This window comes from Myodes glareolus, chromosome 11 (assembly GCF_982192425.1).
Source record: "Myodes glareolus chromosome 11, mMyoGla1.1, whole genome shotgun sequence".
NCBI lineage: Eukaryota > Metazoa > Chordata > Mammalia > Rodentia > Cricetidae > Myodes > Myodes glareolus.
In genome coordinates, this window is record NC_142036.1 from 59,956,130 (window position 1) to 59,973,614 (window position 17,485).

Here is a 17,485-nt window from a genome sequence, read left to right on the forward strand (position 1 = left end):
CAATCCACAGGTTCTTTATCTCTGTGTAAAGAAAATAAGAACCTCTTTTCGAATGGAGCATATCCTTAGACTCAAATTTTGAAGTCAAGAAACTTTTAAAATATCCATAGTGGTTTAGCTTAGCAGCCTGTACAATGACATGTCTCTCTGTACTTAGCTCCTTCACAGTCAAAAAATTCAAAGAAAACACAATAATACACATAATCCAGACTCTCTGTGTGTTTTCAATTCCATCTTTATGTGGCTTGTCTTTATTACTCTATTACTTTTCTACAAGGTTAACATTTATTTTATTTTATTTACTCTTTTAATCTATGACTGTCTTTACTCTTTTATATTACATTTACTGCATCTTTACTCTTTTTCTTTTCTCTTCCAAGCCTATGTACATTTTTTAAGCAGACTATGTCTCATTTAGAGGACTTTTATGTCTGAATCTGTTCTACCATACATCTAAAATTTTTTTCTGTACAGGAATGTTTCTTAAAATGCTAAGCAGCAACTAAGGCTGCTTTGTCTTTTAGCTCTGCCCAGTCCAACATGACAGGACAGAGGTATGTTTAGCATGAGCTATGCTCACAGCATCATTTTCAGTCACACTGCGCATCTATGTTGTCATTAAACAAGTTGTAGCACTCTGCTTACAAACCCCATTTAAATGCTCTTTAGCCAGACAGCCCAAAGTTCATGCTAGCAGCATGGCCCAGGAAGCTGCCATTTCAAAACCACATGTTTTTGTTTGTTTGTTTGTTTGTTTGTTTTGCTACTGGTGAATCAGGAAAATCTCTATTAATGGAACCATAATGTTAAGCCATGTTTAACTCTGTTCTTTTATGTCTAGAATTTCTTTCCAAGCTTTCTCGGGTTTAATGTGGATACACTCAACCATGTTTGTGTGTCAATTTGTTGTAGAAAGTTTTTGTCCCACTCCATCCAACAATAAATGCACAGAAACTATATTATTTGGGCTAATAGCTATATTGTTGGGCTAATAGCTACGTTTATTTCTGGCTTGGCTAGCTCAGTTAGTAGAGCATGAGACTCTTCATCTCAGAGTTGTGGGTTTGTGCCCCATGTTGGGTGTGAATCTGTTGTAGGAGGTTTCTGTCCTTCTGGTCCCACAATAAACACACAGAAACTATGTTATTTATGTTACTGTTTGTCCAGTAGCTAAGCATATTTCTGGTTACTCATATCTTAAATTAACCCATCTTCATTCATCTGTGTATTGCCATGAGGCTGTGATTTACTGGGTTAAGTTCTGGCATCTGTCACCAGTTAGGCTACATAGCTTCTCTTAACTCCACCTTCTTTCTCCCAGAATTCAGTTTATTTTTTCCTACCTAGCTCTACTCTACCCTATCACAGGCCCAAAAGAGCTTCTTTATTAACCAGTGGTATTCATAGCATACAGAGGGAAATCCCACATCATCTACTAGTATGCCACATATTTTTATTATGTGTATGGTGGCTATTTGTCACTGTCCATTGACCCTTTCTTGTATGTGCATTTCATGAAAGAAGGGACTGACTAATCCAATAGGCAGGCTTCCTAAAATAAGTGTACGTTGTTAATAAACAAAATTAAATATGCCCTAAGATGGTTGTTTCTTTGGTATTCATACTAACAGTGTATTGTTCAACAATTTTCACTACATCCTTAGCAGTTATCATTAATTTTTAACTTTTTGGATGATAGTTACTCTTGTCAGGGTCAAGTTGCCTATAGATGTGGATTTGATTTATGTGAGTACTAATTACATTGGGGACTTTTCAGATCTGGAAACTTTTGTGTTTCACGAGACAAATCCGCAGATCTTCAGATCATTTTAATCAAATTATTTGAATTTTAATTTTTGACTTATTTAATTTCTTGAGTCTCTTAAGTAGTCCAGGTCTGATCCTTGTTTGACATGGGTTGTAAATATTTTCTCTATCCTAGTATATGTGCTGCTGAAGCAAGCACTCTCTCATATTCTAAAGATTGTATCTCTCTTTTCTTATTTCATTACCTCTTTGAGAATTTTCTATGTGCTTTGATCATATTAACCTTCACCTCCACCTTCTCCCATATCTACCCTCTCTTACCTATCCACCCTACTTTGTGTCTTCTTATGTTTCCTCATCAAGTACAGTTGGCACAGCTGAAATGCTCTTAGGCATGTTCCCTTCTTGTAAAGTGGGATCAACTCATCGGGAGTCATAGCCTTAAAGCAAAATGATTCGTTCTATACCAGAATCTATAAAATGCCAATAGCTCCTCAACTATGGGATGGACTTTGTGCCCACTTTCCATTTCTATGCTGGAATCTTTGTCTAGCTTGAGCTTACAAAAGTCTTGAGCATGCTGTTCCAACTGCTATGAATTTACATGTGCTGGGAGGAAAAAAAAACTGTTTCCCTGATGTTACCTACCATCTCTGGTTCTTATAGTCTTTCTACTTCCACATTGATCTCTGAGCCATGGGAGGAAGGGATTATAATATAAATGTTGCAATTGACAATTCTCTGAACCTCAAACAGATGTGGGTCTCTGTGTCATCAATAGCAAAATGAGGTTTCTCTGATGAGGGCTAGGAGATACACTAATGTATAGGAATAATGATAAGTCGTTAGATATTAATTTATTACTATGTTCAATTAGCAAAATAATCACAGTAGGTTCTCACCTAAGGCCTATGATCTGTCTAGTCATGGTTCTTGACCATGGTATCAATTTCAGTTGTGAATTAACTTGTGAAATGGCCCTTAAACCCAATTAGAATATGGTTGGTTATTCCCATGATATCCCTGCCACTATTATGCCAGTGGGAAAGACTTCCTAGGTCAGTCATTACTCTAGGTCCCAAGGTTCAGAACTGGATAAGAGTGATTTTCCCGCATGAACTACCTTTCAGCACAGTAAAGCTAAATAGGAGGGATAAAGCTTCCAGATCAGTACCAGCTTGATTTCCTTTTCGTATGCTGTGACTCAAATAAGTGGTGTCCTCTGCAGCAGAATCTTTATGTTAGGTACTGGAGCAATGCCACAAGCCTTCAATATTTCTAAATTTATGGAAACTCACTGGCCAGCAACTCCAAAAATGGTAACTCATTTCTGGCACTGGGTTTTGCATTTGTTGATCTGTAGTGTCTACTCATGACATTGTTGCCCCATATAGTATAACTTCATTCTAACTCTTTTGATATATATGTGTGTGTGCATTTTAGGAAACTTCTAGACTAACAGATTTCCATATGACTTTCTAAAAAGTCTCTAGTGTTATTTTCTTTATTCCAACCTTTACTTTATCCCTCTTGTCCCCTAGCCTATTTAACATTTCCTGTTCTATTACCCCTATATAATCCATATTCTACAGTATTCTATTATCCACCCCCTTAAAATCCTTTCCAATACTGCTCTTTACTAATTTCCTGACCTCTAAGGATATTTCAAATGAGTATTCATTTTTAGCAATAAATTTGTTGAGACTATCACACTCCTATATGTGTGCTTGTTTTGTTTTCAGATAACAATAATAAATAAATGTTGAAAATCATTTGTCTGTAATTATATGAAGTCAGTTCTTTTCAGTTCATCTATATGTCTCTTATTATGCTTACCTCATTCTATTTTGACTACCATAACCTAGCTATGTAGTTTGAGATTTGGTACTGCAATGTTTCCAGATTTGTTCTTTTTGTTTGAGACTTCTTTGGATATTTGGGGTCTTTGGTTGTTCTAAATGAGTTTCAAGAGTTTTTCCTCAAATTCTGTGAAAAATACCATTTGCATTACTTAGGAAGTTTTATGAATCAGAACTCTAAAATTAGAATTAGTTTAGCAGCAGTGTTAGCAGTTGAGGAAATGAAGTCAACATGACATGACATCTATACTCCCATGTTTGCTGTAGCATTATTTATAATAGCCAGGATATGGAACCAACCTAGGTATCCAGTGGACAAATGTATAAAGAAAATATAGCAAATATATCTCTTCTTTGGCAATAATTTTAGCTTTTGAATTAAGAAACACATGTTGTACAGGTTCACCCAGCCCATCATGGGTGAAGCCATCCCTGGACTAGTGGTCCTGGGTTCTTTAAGAAAGCAGGCTGAGCAAACCAAGGGAAAGAAGTCAGTAAACAGCACTCCTCTATGGCCTCTGCATCAGCCCCTGCCTTCAGGTTCCTACTCTGCTTGAGTCTTGAGTAGAAGGATATAACAAAAGCATCCCATTTAAGGCTGAGTGCTCCAAAGTCTCTCATTCTTTGTAAATTATCCATTTTGTGGCTCTCTATGCTGATTACTATCTACCGCCAGAAGAAGCTTCTGTAATGAAGGTTAAGTGATACACTGACCTATACATACAGCAAAATGCCATTAAGAGTCCTTTTATTTCTATATTAATCCCGCAGAATAATAGTATGCTTTCAGCTAGGGGCTATGGCTTATCTAGTCTTAGGTTCTGGAACTCAATACAAATATTGGATAAGGTTTCCATCTCATGGAGCAGGCCTTAAATCCAGTAAAAGGTTCTTGACTACTCCCATAACATTCATGCTATATTGCATGAGTGATTATATCTTGTAGGTAGTTTGTGATTATAATAAACAGGTGTAGCTGGATGAGCCTGATGTTTACTTTTTTCCCCCAGTAGTATGCTGTTTTAGTCAGTGTTCTACTGCCATGAAGAGATGCTATAACCATGGAAACTCTTATAAAAGAAAACATTTTAAGAGGTTTAATACATTATCATAATGGTGGTTTGCAGGTAGACAAATTGCTGGAGATGTAACAGGGAGTTCTACATCCAGATTCAAAGGCAGCAGGAAAAGCAAGACTCTGGGCTTGCAATAGGCTTTTTGAAACCTCAAACCCAGTGACACACTTCCTCCAACAAGGCCACTCCTCCAAATCCTTTCAAATAGTGTCACTACCTAGTGATCAAGTATTTAAGTCTATGAGACCGTGAAAGTCATTCTCCTGCGCAGTACCTTCTAACACTGTGAACACTAGTCAGTAGGAGTTAAACGTCCAGTTAAACACTAACTCGACTACTTCATATTTGGTGACATAACTATGTGGTGTCTTCAATAAAAGAGTCCTACTGTCAGCAGTGGAGGATAACTACTTTCCTTGGTTATAGCCTATAATGTTTAGGGGTGAGTTATAAGACTCCTTTGGTCAACAACTCAAAACCATATATATGACCCATTCCTGATACTGGAACTTTTATTTGGTAGCATATGATATCTAGTTGAGTATCTACTTTGTATCACATGGGTTACTGACTGCTGTGTTCCTTAGTTTTGAACTGTAGGTTTATATTCAGTCACCACTGTGGGATGCTATTGAATCCAAGGTAAGGGATTATGATGTAATGTCGCTGCCTCTGATGTCACCTGCTTGCTCATCCTTTCCCGATGTGCTATGATTAATTATGTCACACTTTAGAGTATACTAGCTTGGAACAGATTTTTATACTAATTTCTAATTTATGGAGTTTCTGAACAAAAAATATAATGCAAATTTAATAAAAAGTATAAAATGTTAGGCTTATTATTTTTGAATAATTAGGAATGACTAATATTTACCAGGGGTTAGAGAAAGTATTCTATTTGTTTTTCTGCTTCAAAATACAATTTTAAATATTTCAACTTTTTAATGAAGTTTGAGACCCCTCTAAGATTCTCTGACAAAGCGGCATTGGTCATTAGAGTAAAGCATTATTTGCTTTGATCACCCCAATGTAGCTGATGCTGAGAAGCTCATGGCAAGTCTCCTATACCTCCAGTACAATTGTGAGGTTGACCCATACTCCTGTTTACCTCTGAAGTTTCAATTCATCTTTGGATCAAGGAAACAGCTTTATTTCTGGTGTAGTAACCTAATCTGTTCATTCTAAATGCTTCCTTTTACAATATTTGATTTACTTTTTTTTTTTTTAAAAAAAAACTGTTGTAGTGAGTCTTTCTCCGTACTGACAGCCAGCTCCCAATTAACAACAAGAAGACTATAATAATAGCAAGTATGAATGTATGACCTTAGCTTAGGCTTGTTTCTAACCAGTTCTTGTAACTTAAATTAAATTCTGCCATGTAGCTCATCGCCCTACTGCCAATCCTGCTTCCTCTACCTCCAGCTGTGACTCCATCTTTCTTCCCAGAGTTCTCTCTGTCCCCAAAGTTCCACATAACATCTTCCTGCCTGGTCATTCAGCTCTTTATTAAGTCAAACAGAAAGCAAAGACACATCTTCACAGAGTAAACAAATATTCTTAACACCATATAAAACTTTTATAATCTTCAAGTTAATTGATGTTTCATACTGTCTGATACTGAAATCTTGAATGCTTGCTTCATAAGGCAGTTTTAAGATTTTTACATATATGATGCATTTAAAGAAAAATATCAGTCATGCAGGGATTCCATTTGATGGGGAGGAAATAGCTATATAAGTGATTGCAGATAAATGTGGCACTGTGGGGTACTCTGAAGGCACAGCAGTAGACTGTTAAATGCAGGGAGTGTAAATACCCCGAGGAGAGCTTCCTGGGGCAGTGGTCATAACTCTTAGAAAGAAGAATGCACTTTGGAGAGCTAAGATGTGTGAAAATATTCAAAGAAATAAAAAATTTTATCTACAGACACACCATTAATTTGGTATATGTGTGTGTGTGTATCTTTCCATTAAATTCATGTCTACTGTATTGCTTTCTGAGCTTTTGAAGGCAAAGCTGATGATGAAGGTGCTGTGCATGGTGTGTCATGCATGAGATCTCAGTACGTGGGAGGCTGTGACAAGAAGAAGATGGGTACAAAACCAGACTAGGGTGCATGGCAAATTCAGTGCCAGTGACAGCTGTATAGTGAGACCTTGTCTCAAAGTAAAATTAAAAGAGCTGAAGAAGATAGTTAAGGATGAGAGCACATTGGAGACTTCTGTTATGATGATTTTAAAATATAAGAATTCGATCAGAGTAATGACACCAACATGTGTCGATTTTATGTAATGCATTATGACAGTAATGAATTTGAAAGGTGAATTGAGAAGAAATGAATTAAGAAGCCATTGCAGTAAGATCATAAAACAAAGGAGACCTAAATCTAAGCATAGAATTGTGAGTGATGAAGATGGATACAGTCAATATATCACTTACAGTAAATGTAAGCACCTGCAGGACTTGGGGTTGGTTAAAGTGTGGATTCATCCGCAGTTGTCTAATTTGAACACACCTGAGCATTCATGTTAACTATGGAGGAAGAAATTACAACAAGCCTGTTTAGTTTAAACGTAGACTACTTAACTTCAGAAACGATAAATGTGAAAAGCATTTGTATAACAAAACCCTGCCCTCTAACCCACACATGAAAATAAACATGCTTTTTATTCAAACATATAGGCTCATAATTTTTTATTGGAACACCAGGTTGTTAATGTTCAAATAGTTAATGTCAAACTGATGGGACTTAGACTTACCATGGAAGCACAACTCTGGATCTGCCCAAAAGGGTGTTTCCAGAAATGTTTAAATGAACAGGCAGGAGTTGTCTGATACATGGGAGCCACAGTCCAATGAACTATATCCCCAGACTGAATAAGAAGGGAAAAGAGCTGAACATTACTGTTCTCTCTGTATGTGAACTGACTGCACACGTTCATTCTTTTCCACCTCCCTCATTTCTTTATTTGCCTTCATCCTTGTCTCAAACTTATATCATCATGAGTTCCCCATCATCAAAGCCTAACTCCTTGAGCCTTTATACAAGTTCTCAGTCCAAAGATACTAGAAATAAGTCTGACCAAAGAAGTTAAGAGGCAGTAGGGAGGTGGTGGCACAAGCCTTTAATTCCAGAACTGGGGAGGCAGAGGCAGGTAAATCTCACTCGGTAAGTTTGAGTCCAGCCTCGTCTATAAAGTGAATTCAAAGACAGTTGGGAGCTACACAGAGAGACCCTGTCTCAAAAAACCTATCACACAAAACGTTAGGCAAAAAAAGCATTTTCCAAAGCCCAATAGTCAAATATTCTGATTTTAATAGATGTAAATTAAACTTCAAAACTCTGCGCGTTAATAGCTAATTCAGTGGATTGTAATGCCCTCCTCCACTTGAGATGCACTGCCCTAGATCCCTCTGTTCCTTAAATAAACGTTCTATCCAAGTACTTCATAAATGTCTTGATTTGAATTTTAGTCAATATCATAACCACAGCGCAAAGACTCCTTTTCTAGTGGCCGAGATAACCGTAGTATGATCCTGGGACAGAAAATGCCCAGAAAAAAGCATACCTCCGTATTTTACAGTGCAGTAAGTCACCTGAGCCAAGATGAGTGTCACTAATAAAGCTTCAAACAGACAATAAAAATCATAGAAACAATAAAACAGTTGAACTGAAGAGTATCATGTATTGATCTGTTACATTCCCAATAAAATGTCATCTGCTGCTTTTCTTGATAGCAGTGTGGGGAGAAACCACAGAATCTGTCAAATGTACAGCAGCTAGAAAGGGAGTATTCTCAGACAGAAAAGATAGGTAGAAGCTCTGCCTGATTTCTCAGTAAACTGAGCTGCAACAACATTCCATCCACATGATAAAAAATAATCTAGAAAAAGACTTTATTCCTTCCATAAAACTTGGCTCAAAGTGGATCATAGATTTAAGTACAAAATGCAAACCTACAAAACTCCTCTGAGACACTATAGGGAAATAGATAGCTGATCACTAATTGGGTTTGATTGTAGCATTCTATCACATTTAAACAAAAGCAAACCCTAAAAAAATTCATGACTTATATTTTATCAAAAGTAAAAACTTTAGTACTCTTAAAAACTGTTTTGAAAATAAAAAGGCATAGAGAAAATACTCTTCAAAGTTTGAGCAAAATAAAAATGCAAGCAAACTCCTTCTCAGTTCAGTATGCCAGAAAGTCCTATACAGGTTGCTGTGGGACAAAAATCATCAGTGGGATCACCCAGTGATGGCCCTTGAACACTACCATCTCAATTTGCTGGGCAAAATGTATTTACAGGTACAGTAGCGACCTGACTGCTGTGTGGGTATCCAGCTACTTCCATTAGAGGCTAGACCCACAGAAGGGAATCCTTACCTCATAATGGAAACCTGGTCAAATGTTTGTGGATGGTGAAGTTTTAGGCCCCAGGGAAACCTAGTACTGTCGTTTTGTTTAAGGTCTAGATTGTCAAACTGCCTTCTAAATATGGCTACACCCATCTTGATCAGAGACGTTTCATTTTTGAAATAGACAGAGATTAATGGAGAGACTGATAACCAGCCAAAATCAGTGAGAAAAGTGAAACTCTATGTGCTCAGCCATAAATGAGATATGACACCTCAACACCCCAAAGCTTAAGGGAAATTACAGAAGACGATGTAGAAATAAACTACAAGCTGGAAGATGACGATGAGTGTTGTGAGATGCTGTGCCTGGACAAAGCACAGCTGTGCACTCAGGAACTCCCACTACATATGATTACAGGTGTAAGACCTACCTGTCAAGAGCAGTCTTGTCAACATTCCAACATAGATGGATATGGGGTCAGGTTCATGAGGTCACACTGTTAAATAAGGAGCTGGTGGCTGTTGTTGGATGCTGGGAAAGGGAAAATCAGTCTTCTTTGGGAGTGGCTATGGATAGGGTACTAATATTCCAGTGGATGATTATGTGTGCAGCCCTATTTGTCACAGCATTTTATTTGAGAAGAAAAGAAAAGGGGGATTAAAGTTTAGAGGTAAACATGCAGGAATTCTGGGGAAAAGTTAAAGCAGAGGAGTGGATATAAATGAACAAAATAGACTGCTAACATGTGTAACATTTTCAAAGAATAAATAAAATTTATTATATAAAAATATTCTCAATATATACGAAGAACTCTAAAAATTTATCAATTAAAAAAAGACCTCAATTTAAAAATGAACAAAATGAATGTACAAAAGCCCGAGCAAAGTGCATTAAAATAGCAAATAAGTGGATAAAAATATGTTAAACCTCGTATGTCCTTAGGGAACTGCAAATTAAAACAAAGTGCAATACACTGTGCACCTGCTAGCATGATTAAACTACATATCACTGAAAGTGCTGAACGCTGCTGAGGAATTGAAATGACCAGGACTCTCAAGCCTTGCTGGTGTTAATGGGAAATAAAAGATAAAAGACATTCTCAGAGTTCCTTATGAGGTTGCTTTTACCGGCTTATCATTTTCTATGTGGCCAAAACATGTTATCTGTTCCTTATCAAACTAAACACATTCCTATCATAACAGTAATAACCCCACAGTTATGCTCCTTGACATTTGCTTAAGCAAACCAAAAACTGACATCTATAAAAAAAATCTGCACAAGGATGGTTGTTAGTACCTCTCATCATGATTGATGAAACTTGAAAGCAACCTAGATGCCTTTCAGGAGATAAATGAAGGAGTAAACTGTGGGCCATCCAGACAGGTTGCATTATTCAGTGCTAAAAACAAATAAGCTGTAACTTGGTGCAGCCTTAAATACACATTGCTACATGTAAGGAACCAGACTGACGTGGCTGCATACTGCAAGACTGCCACTGACATTCTATGAAAGATGTAAGTGCAGAGAGAGATCAGTGATTGTCAGGGACCAGAGGCCAGGAAGGAAGTATGGGTAAATAGATAACATATTGGGAAGTTTAAGGCAGATTAAAAAAAAAAAAAACACTGTAATGGTGAATAGAGGTCATTACACATTTGTCAACACTCATAGTGTACAAAGAGGAGCCCTGATGTAGCCAAGGATTTATTTTTCGCTGAAAACAATGTGTTAATAATAGGACATCAATTGTAGCACATGAACCATGCAAATTCTAAATGTTAACCGAGGAAATCAGGAGAATTAGCAGCATGAATAAGTATGCTGTCTGCTTTCACTACTCTGATATTCTATCTGAAATTATTCTTTCAGGCTTGGCTCTCCTATTTTCAAATGCCATGACAGAGGAACTATATTCAAGGGTTCTCCTCAAGCAGGGTGTTCTTTGTTATTTTTATTTTGTCTAAGTACTATGTATCTGTCATTATGTTCTACAAAGCTTTGAAACTATGCTAAAATAATTGGCAGACATTAATACTATAGGAGGCAAGACATAGAAAAGATGACTATATTTTAATAAAACTACCTCAATAGAACAAAATCACATGCCTTGACCACTCAACGTTCACATCCATTATTTTCCCACTTCATTCTTTTTCAAACATCACTGACCTCACTAGCAGTGGAGGAAATCTCAGTAGACTGAAAACAACTTACTCCATCACCCAAGTTCTGAAAATTTTGAAATGAAACAAAAGCAAAGACAAAATACCACAAGGATGTATGCTCGTCTCTGTTCAAAGTAGCATTGAATCTCTACATAGAATCTCTGTTTCTCATAGTCAGAACCTGTAAACAACCTAAATGCCCCTTGACCAAAGACTGAATAAAGAATATAAGGTACATGTACACACTGGAGTACTAAACAGCGGAAGAAAATAATGACATTTCAAAATTTGTAGGCAAATGGATGGATCTAGAAAACATCATATTGAGTGAAGTAACCCAAACCCAGAAAGACAAATATAATATGTACTCACTCATAAGTAGCTTTTAGACTTAAAGCAAAGAAAAACTAGCCTCAAATTCACAATTCCAAAGAACCTAGACAACAAAGAGAACCCTAAGAGAGACACACATGGACCTAATCTACATGGGAAGTAGAAAAAGAAAAATCTCATGGAATAAATTGGGAGCATGGGGATCATGGAAGGGGGTAGAAGGGGAGAGGGGTAGGAAGGGAGAATGGAGGGGAGTGAAAAAATATTTAGCTTAATAAAAACAATTTTAAAAAACCAAATCAAAAAGTCATATTAAAAAAATGAAAAGAAAGAAAGCAAACTGAGGAAGTCATGGATAACAAGGCAATAAGCAGTGTTCCTGCCCAGCCTCTGCTTCAGTTCTCACCTCCAGTGACGTGCCTGAGCATCCACTCTGACTTCCTGTCAAGTTTATCTATAAACTGTAAGATGAAATAAACCTTTTTCTTCTAAAGTAAAGAACAAAGTCAGCAAAACATCTTTAGTTTTATGAAATTTTAAGGTTGAAGCATATAAATGGACAAACATTCATACTCCTACACAGACACTTATTCTTTGTCCACCTCCCTCTCCTCCCTCTCTCATTTTTGAACTTCTTAGCACTTCGTGATGCAGAGATGGCCACTGGGACAGTGCATCTCTGAACTCGAGAGAACGCCTTTCTTTTCAGAAGAGCATTTAATCCATGAACCGCAAAGGAGATACCACAATCAGTGGGTCCTGGAGACAAACCATAACTAATTAAAGAGGCGATCACACAAGAGCAAGCTGAACTTAACCTTCCCAAGATGTCCTCCTCTACTGAAACAGCTTAGGTAAAAATGGAGAGTGTAACTCAGACGGCTTTATTAATAAGCATCTGTTCAGATGGGAGGGATCATTAGGACCAATGAAACAGTAATCACTCTCCGTGATTATAACAGGCAGCCTTATGTCCATGGAGAAATTCTAAAGCACATATTTTGAGGTCTTCCACAAATATTTATATCGGTGAAATAGCCTTCAAATGTTAAAGATCACCTGAATGCATAAGAAAGTGATTTTGATGTTTGTGACAGCCATCATACCTTGCCGGAGGGCCAGCCTGAAGCATTGTCTTGAAACAAAGTATAAGCCTGAGGTTGGACTCAGTGGCAAACAAGGCTGTGATTAATTGGGGGAAATCTCTCAGAGGCATGAGGATGAACGGTGGGATATGTGCCCATCTTTTATCAATCATGTTGGCAGTGAATCTATTTAATAGAGATCAAATCCAAATCCAAAAAAAAAAAAAACACCCAAAAGGATTCTAACCTAGCTACTCAAATCCAGATATAAGGTTTTTTTTTCCTACTCAAAATTATTCATGAGGGTGGAAGCAAGAAAATAGACTTCAAATTTCATCCAAATGAAAACATCTTAAATGATTTAACTGAGACACTATTTAAATTAGCATTAGAAAAAAGGATTTAAGGGCACGATGTTCAAAAGGTCATAAATATTCAAAAGGCACACTTGGCTCTCTTGAGCATAGGCACAATGAAGAAGAAAGAGTGCAGAAAGAACAGCTTGGAGGCCTGTGTCGTCAGACCCTGGGCCTGTGGTGGAGGTTCACACTTAATCCCAGCACTCCGGAGACAGAGGAAAGCAGATCTCTGTAAGTTCAAGCCAGCCTGGTCTAAACAGTGAGTTCCAGGACAGTCAGGGCTACACAGGAAACCCTTTCTCAAACAAAACAAAACAAAAAAACACAATGAAAAAACAACAACCCCCTCCCCCACTACCAATATTCTACGCATTGAATTCTCAGCACAGGTGGCTATTAGTCCAGCACTGAACTACAATACACAAAAAGGTCTAATATCAAGCATAGTCTTCAGAAATTGTGAATAGATTTTATCCCATTCTACTCAAGGGTGAAAAGCATATGGAAATTAGAAAAGCAATGACAATATTAATCTATACTTAATGAAATAAAGTTTTGTATACAGATTAAAGATTAGATTAGTCCATATGAATTTGAAGAGAACAGAGTTTGGACAATGGGCAAAAGCCAACTGGAAGGAAGATTCCAAAACCTGGAGACATAAAATGTAGTGACAGCATCATCACAGACAGACCTCCATGTTGTGCAGTTTGCTGGTAACCTCATTTTACAATTATTTCCTCTTGCTATTTTTTTTTCTTCTGGCCATTCCACCTTCCAGCTGCTACAAGATGAGTTTCCTTACTGTATGACACAAAGGTCAGCACCATTTCAGCTCAGAATCCTTCCATACGACTGAGTTAATTCAAGATATACTGAATGGTGGCCAGCGTCACCTTCTTCGTCACCATCGCTTCTTCTTTCTTCTTTACATGTTTGCCCTGGCTGTTCTGGAACTCACTCAGGCTGGCATTGAACTCACAGGCATCTGCCTGCCTCTGCCTTCCTAGTGCTAGGATTAAAGGTGTACAACACACCACTACCAACACCACCCGGCTCAACGGGTAGAATCTTACTGAGTGTGTACTTATGGCATTCCTTAAGAAGGAGACACTCTTTAAAATGTTTTTTTTTAAATTTACTGTTTAGTTCTTGTTTATTTTTATATCTGCAACTACAGATATAGGCCTGTGTGTATAGGCACACAGGGAGACCAGCAGAGGTCATCAAATTCTTTCCTGGAGCTGAAATTACTGGCAGTTGAGCCACCCTATGGGTACTGAAACTAAACTTGGGTTCTCTAAAAGAAGAGGAAGTGTGCTTAACTAATAATGAGCTATCTTTACAGACCCAAGGTGTAGGTGCTTGTATCATGACCTGAACGAACCGAATATCCAAATGGAGAATGTTGCAAATCTGAAAGTTATGGAGCAGTCTCATCTCAAGTCTCAGCCCAGCTCACTGGAGACTACATCCTGAGCTCACTCAGGTTGCCTCAGCCTTTGTCTCTGCCCCTCTTCAGTACAGGGGAAAAGCAGTGACACCTAAGGACTAAGTCATATTATAAGAAAATTTGTGATCCTGAAACTTGGCTGGACATGTGAATCACCTCAAAAGTCTTTAAAAATTTATTATACTTAGGCCCCAGCTCTGGAGAAGTTTCATGAATCAGAGAGTGGATTCTGTGCATTAGAACTTTTTATCTTTCACCTAGATTGAGGTCATGTGTAGTCAAAGTCAACGTCTATTGCATAGAGCTGTGCTATTACTTTGGTTTAACAAGGACTTCAGGTACGTATGCTGAATCTAATACCTACCCCCTATTTTATACCTAAGTGAAGACATCAAAGCAGGACCTAACCCGTGCCACAATTAAATTTGATCTTACTGGATTGAGTCCATTATCCCAGCCTGTTAAGAGTCTTTTATGGAACCTGGTTCTGTCACCTACCCTATTTCTTAAACCTCCAGCTTCATGGCATCTAAAATTGTCACAAGGATTCCTTTGGTATTTTCATCCAAGTCATAAAGCAAATTAGTGAGCAGGAAACAGCCTCCAAGCATGTCGGCTTGACATCTCAAACACAAGCATCCAAATATAAATTTACATAATTATTTTCGCCTGTGGTTCATTTTGCCATTTTGCTCATAAGAGTGCTGCTAATGACCTTTAAAAACTGGTGAAGTACAAATATTCTAACTGCAGCCTATTTTACCGCCTCCAATGGCTGGAAGGTGTGGAACTGGAATCGAGACAGGCAAAGATGTTCCCAACATGAGTTTATAAGGATGCTGAGTTTTGCTTAGCATCGGAATACGTGATGGGAAACACTTGGAATGCTTGTCGTTATGATGTGGCACCCAGATATCTGCCTTAGGGAAATGAAGAGCTATAATCCCAGACCCAAGGCATCACTAGCCTCAACACTAAGGAAAACATCTCAGCTGAAAATTATTCTCACACACCCCAAAAAAAACTTTCTTTCCAGGAAACCAGGCTCACTGACTCTTTAACACAAGACAAAATACCCACATGGCTCATGGCTTCTTAGTTATCTCATCTTCCTAATTGTCTGCAGGGTCAAGTCAGGTTTTCCTCAAATTCACATCAAAGCTACAGTTTTCCTCTGCCCAAATCTTGTATTTCTTGCTAGCCATCAACTTCAGACAGAAAATAACTTCCCCCAAATCTGTGTGATAATCTTAATCCCAGATTCATTCTTTCAAAGACTCTACAGAGTATGGCAGGAGTCTGAAAAATAGAGAAGACTGGATACTTTGCTGAAACATGAATAACTGTTTAGATTAAGGCAGTGAAGAAGAATATGTTACATGACTCTACCTCCACTCTGATTTACTAAAAGCCAGACACAGAGTTATAAAGAAGAAAAGCATGCTGTTCCCTCTACAGCCTGGGCACCAAAGGATGATTGAAGGCATCTTTAGATCCCCTTCAGCTTGTGGATAGTGCCAGAGGAGTTCACATGAATAAACTTTAATAACCTCTATCTGTCACATCTTTTCCTCCCCTTAAATTACTGCCTTAGGGTCTCAAAGTCCTTTTCCTTTGTCTCGTCACTTTTCTAAAGCGGTTCCCTGTTGAAGATGTTACAGAAAGTGAATTTTTATCCCTGAGAACTTTTCGTTGTCTATGTATCTCCCTTATGTGTGGGGGATATTTATGTTAATAACCTTCCATTTGCTTCCTTTGGCTAATCTATCTTTTGTAACAAGGGTCTAATCCAGCAAAGAACCAATGGTGACTTTATTAATCCCACAGAAAGGGAATTTGTGAGACCATGGAGATGAGTGAAACTAAGCGATAAGATGACAAGATGGCTGTGGATTAACACCATGAAATGGTTGTGCCTTGAAACCTGGAAATATTTCTATAGTGATGGTAGACACCGCAGACAAAGAACATGGAATATAATAGCAGATGTAACTAGGACCTTAGGAAGACTACTACCATTAGAATGAATGTTGACTTCCGGTTGAAGAGGATGACATTTAAGCAGAAGCATCACTGCATTCACGCCTACCTTAAGAAAGTGATCTTGAGATCAAAGCCCATGGCAGAGAAGAGAAAGAACTGATGTGGGGCAGAGAAAGACATTGCTGTGGTTGTTGCATAATTTCAAATGAATCCTTAATCCACTCCTGCAAAGATTTCTAAAAATGATGTGAACAAACCGGGTTGACACAAATAAACTTTCACTGCCTCATGCTGGCCAGAACAAATTTGAGAGCCTGAGATGAAATAAACATTGCTGGACTGTAGACAATTATCTATGCAGTGGCCTTGGTGACTTGGAAGAAAAAAAATTAGACTGTCACTTTTCTCTCTTGGAATTCTCCCAAGGTATGCACCATACATCTGGAATGACCTTGACTTTCGCACACTGACTGGCCCTGCAGCCTTTTTAGAATAAGTCTGTCATGTGATGGGCAGATTGTTCCCATACACGGCTTCTTCCTTTTTCATATCTGCATGTTAGCTGTGCTTCTAGGCAGCTGCACCAATGCCACAGTCTTAGACAATCCATCCCGTACCCAGTTGGGAGGGAACTATCCTTGTCACTGTCCCTCCGCTGATGTAAGGCTTTCCTCATAGCAGTTATGTTTTCTAAATTTATACCAGAAAATAACTCAAACACCTAAAAGTAATAACTTCACATAATTTAAAATTTATTTAATATAGAATGGCGAATCTTTTGACATTGAATTATATACTGTGGGCTAAAATTGTTATTCTAAGGAGTTTTACATTTAAATAAGTATTGGATGGCAGACTCATATTGTAATTCGTTATGCCAAAGATAAACTAACAAAAAGAAGAACCATCTTGCTTCCTAATAAAGAAAATATTTTCTCAAAATGTAACTCATATATGTGTGGCTGCTCTGTAAAATTTGAAACAATGAATATCACCATTTGTACTTTAGCCTGGGAGTCAAGTTTTCATGACTTTACTAAACTA